The sequence below is a fragment of the Gossypium arboreum genome, chromosome 12, assembly GCF_025698485.1.
Source record: "Gossypium arboreum isolate Shixiya-1 chromosome 12, ASM2569848v2, whole genome shotgun sequence".
NCBI classification, from domain to species: Eukaryota; Viridiplantae; Streptophyta; class Magnoliopsida; order Malvales; family Malvaceae; genus Gossypium; species Gossypium arboreum.
Window position 1 is genome coordinate 82,828,406 of NC_069081.1, and position 5,284 is coordinate 82,833,689.

The following is a 5,284-nucleotide window of genomic DNA, read 5'->3' on the forward strand; positions in this document are numbered from 1 at the left end:
ATACTTATGGATATACCATGACCTAATACATCACAACACCATAATTTTGGTCATGATTAAGCAAAGAACTTAATGTCTTACTCAAAATACTAAAAGAAAGTCCAAGAGCCATCAATCCCCATCACATATACCATTAACAAGCTTCATATTTAACATGCAATGGCATTAACACAAAATCCACCTTGGCCAAATACCATCCCCATGATATAACAAAGATTTGAACCATGGGCTAATAAGAACATCAAGCTAGTAACTAAAAACATGCATGAATCTCATGGCACAACCTCAAACATACCTTAATCTTGATGCAAGTATAGCCAAACCCTTCCTAATCCTCTTCCAAACCAAACATGAAGCAAAAATTCCCTCTTCTTCCATAGGATTTTCGGTCAAGAGAGAATGAAAGGATGATCAATTTTTTTCTTTTCTTTTCTTCAATACACGGCAATAGGGGTTCACTCACACACATTTTTTTTCATTCTTTATTACCCATGCTTATTTGTTTATTTCTTTTCTCCCTAATGCACCAACAAAACATGTCTATGACATGTTTTTCCCATCCTCATTGTCATGGCGGCCACCTCTTATAAAAGAGGGATATTTGACATGCAAGGCCATTGTTTTGCATGCATGCTTTAATTAGTCATTACACATTCCCCCATCATACTTCCAAAGTTTTCTACTAGGTCCTTTCTAGTGAAATTCACATTTATAACTCTAAATCAAAACATCAAAAATGTCACACATGAGTTAACACATATTATAGGCAATAAAATAAATATTAAATTATTTTTATGCCTTGGTTTTGTGGTCCCGAAACCACATTCCGACTAGGGTCGTTTTAAGGCTGTCACAGAGTCGAGGTTTTGCATCAGTTTTAGTCAAAAGGTGGCGAAGAGTGGAATGGTCAGTATAAACGACAACTTTAGACAATATTAAATATGGCCTAAATTTATTGAATTCAAAAACCATAGCTAGCATCTCTTTCTCTGTGGTGGTGTAGTTATCTTGTGCGGCTGTAAAAGTCCTGCTAGCATAATAGATAGGTTGAAAATGTTTATCTCTTTACTGTCCCAAAACTACACCTACTGTAAAATCACTCGTGTCGTACATTAGTTCAAAAGGTGAATTCTAATCAGGTGCAATTATAATTGGAGCTTTAGTCAGTTTATCCTTTAAAGTATTAAATGCTTCTAAACACTCTTGATTGAAACTAAAAAGAACATCTTTTTCTAGTAATTTAGTTGTAACATCTCGAAATAGGGCCTAAATGGAATAGTGGTTGCGAAACCACAAATCTGAGATAGAAAAGTTTATTTCGATTAATTTTTATGATTTACCGAGTGATTAGATGCATGTGTTAGAGTATTGATAAAAAATTTTATAGATTGCATGTTTAATTTGCCTATTAGGGCTTATTTGCTGAAGTTGTTGTAACAGCCCGATTTAGGGCCTAAACAGAATGATGGTTTTAGAACCACAAATTCAAAGTCAAAAAATTTATTCCGATTAAGTTTTAAGGTTTATTTATTGATTAAATTATTGTGTAAAAATATCGTTAAGAAATTTTACTGATAAAGTGCTTAATTGCACTTTTTAGGATTAAATTGCAAAAGTTGCAAAATATGTGTTCTAATTCATAAGTACTTGATTGAAATGGGGCTTTAAAGAGGAGTTCCTTAAATGGTAATTAGACCATTATATTTCGTTTGGACAATAATGGGCATGAATAGGACAAAATTTTAAAGAAGGCCTTAAGGGCATTTTAGTCATTTGGCAATTAAAAGAAATAAAAAGGGAAAATAAAGCCAAAATTGACTCATCTTTTTCATGGAGGCCAAAATTAGCATGGGGGAAGCCATGGCTAGGGTTTTCAAGCTTTCCAAGCTCAATAGTAAGTCCGTTTTAGCCCCGTTTTTCAAGTTCTTTATGTTTTTGGAATCTCGGTAACTTGATTAATCTTATTCTAGCATTAATTTAAGCTAGGGTTCATATTTGAAAAAAAACCCATAGGTGAAATGTGTTTATTTTGATGTTTTATGGTAGCATATGAAGGCTGAAATTATGTTAAACAACTTTTGCTACGCGGTTTTAAGCAAAAATGAGTAAAATGGCTTAATTGGTAAAAGTTGTTATTGTTCATAACTATGTGTTAGAGTGAGAATCTGATGTTGCCATAGAAGGGAAAAATGATCAGCATGTCATAAAACATAAGAATAAGGGATGAAGTTTAATTCCCGAGCCTAGGGGCAAAAGTGTAAATATGCAAAAGTTTAGTGGCAAATTTGTAATTTTTCCAAAGTTTGAGTTAAGGACTGTTTTGAATAGTACATTAATTAAATAAGTAAAATATGATGTTTTAGATCCCGGAAAATGAGATTTGAACCTAGAATGGGAGAAAAATCGAAAATCGGGAAAGTTGGTAAAATGGCCGTTTTAGTATCGAGGTAAGTTCATATGTGTAATAAGCATTAATTTATGTATGTTTCAATGTAAAATTGATATATTTACTATGATTTACGAGGTGTTGAAAGTAAGTATAATTATGATGATTTAAATGTTCAATATTAATTCGAAATTGAAATGAGAAAGTATGTAAGTTGGTATGATAATAATCTTGCAATAATCTTTGTAATTTATATTTGAAAGTTAAATTTAGTGAATTAATTGAATTATGTTAAATTAAATGTTTATGGTGCCAAGTTTATGAATTGATTTAAAAATATGTCTATGATACATGAAGTGCATTGAATTATCATACATAAATGTGATTTCTATGATTATGGATATTATGAGCAATTGTAAGTTCATATGATTTTTAATAATGCAATGTGTAATTTAATGTTATTGCCTTGATATTAAATGAGATGTAAGTTTATATGTAAGTAATACATCAATTTTACTTGTATTATGATATTTTATAATAATATTGGAAATATGTTTGTTGATAATTACTTAATTGGTGAAATTATTGGAAAAGAGAGAGAAATCCTGGTTGAACCTTCGGAAAGATTGGATAATACAGATGGTACGTAACTTGGTCACATGTATGTTGCTGAGTGCACATCATGTGTACAAGAGAGCTACGAGACATTATGATGTAGCTAGGTCGCATGGGTGATACTATGTGTACACCATGTAGACAAGAGAGCTACGGGATATATGTAGTTAGGTCGCATGCGTGGCTCCAGGTGAAGGACACCATGTAGACAAGAGAGCTACAAGATAAACTGGCTAGGTCACATGGGCGGTACTAAGTGTTCACCATGCGTAAAAGAGAGCCAAAATTATGTGTATAATCGAGCTAGGTCACATGAGTGGTGCTAAGTGAAGGCCACTATGTGTACAAGAGAGCTTCGATTTTAAAGGTGGGCTGTGTGCGATACCATCGCGTATCTATTATTATTCCGAAGCGTTCAACTGGAAAATTGATTAAATGAAATTGTGTATGACTTTGTGATGATAAGTGCAAGTATATATGTGTGTAACTTATGAGAAATATGCTTGATATGTGATTGGAAATTGGAAAGATTGTTATGGATAAGTGATGAATACAATTGAAGTGTGAAAGATCAAAATTGACAATAATACTGTTCGGATAGTTGCAGTGATGAGAATCAAAAAATTTACCAAAAATAGTAGAAATTGAATCAGAGACTGAATGAGACATAAAATTAAATCTTAATGAGTCTATTTTCGTATAACAGAAACAGAGCAAGCAAAGGAATTCTATATTCTGAGATATTTAAGTTTCTATGAGACTGGTTTAGAATGACTAAGTGATCCCTTGTTCTGACTTTGAAAAATCATTAAAAATTGTACAAAAATAATCATGGGATATAATTTATATTTTTTGAATTCCATAATGAGTCTAGTTTCAAATAAAATAAACGATAACATCATATGAGTTCTATACTAAGAGAAAATTTATTTGCAGTGAAGAGTTGTCAGGGTAGTTGAGCAGTGAAATAGGGGTAACTTCAATGAATAAATTGTACTAATTTTCTAGACAAAAAATTCTGAAAATTTTATGGTAAGAATATACGTGAATCTAGGTTCAAGTAAAATTAACGGTTTGTAATTTGGTGTTCTGTAGCTCTAGAAATAAATAATTTAGCTGTTGGTACTCTGCTAGATAGCTTATTTTGAACCTGTTTATAATTATAATAGTGAAAGTACGTGTGTTTGTGATGGTAATATTCCGGGAATTTATATTATGACTTTGTTTAATGTATGATAATGTATTGTTTATTAATATTTAAATATTTACTTACTAAGCTATAATGCTTACTCCCTTCCTTTCCTTTTTCCTATAGTGTCGCAGATGTTAGCTTGAGTTGGAGGTCGCCGGAGGTTAAATCACACTATCAAACTATTGATAGATATATAAAGGTTTTAAAGTTTTTTTAAGTCTATGGCATGTATGGAGACTCGTTTAATTGTTATTAAGTTGCTAGGAGTTGGCCTAAAATACTGACCTATGTTATTTGAGGGTCTCTATTGTATAAAGTCATTTAATGTAGATAGTCTTGATTATGTTATTAATTAAATGATGCAATTTATGAATGTGCATGCTTGCCTATGTCTGTGGTTGAATTAAAGCATGATATGGGCCTTGTAAGTTTTTTTAGGGACATCTTGAATATGTTTGAAAAGTTTAAAATTTGATGAAATTTTATGTCTCAGTTTTAAATGATTACAAGTACTCAAGTCCGGTAATACCTCGTATCCTGTTCCGGCGTCGGATACGGGTAAGGGGTGTTATATTAGCCAAAGGCTTAGCTATTTTAGAAAAGTCTTTAATAAATCTTCTATAAAACCTAGCATGTACTAAGAAGCTCCTAATAGCCTTAACCGAATTAGGGGGTAGTTTTTCAATGGTTTCAATTTTAGATTTATCAACCTCAATCCCTCTACTAGAAATTTCATGCCCTAACACAATACCTTCTTGAACCATAAAGTGACATTTTTCCCAGTTAAGCACAAGTTTTGTTTATCACAACTTATTAACACTCGTTTCAAATTTTTTAGGCAAAGATAGAAAGAGTTACCGAAAACCAAAAAATCATCCATAAATATGTCCATGACGTCTTCTACGAGTTCGTCAAAAATGGCCATCATGCAACGCTAAAAAGTAGCAGGAGCATTACATAATCCAAAAGGCATTCTACGATAAGCAAACGTACTGTATGGACATGTAATTGTCGTCTTTTTTTATCTTTAGGAGCTATTGGGATTTGAAAATAGCTAGAGAGTCCGTCTAAAAAGTAGTAGTACATGTGTC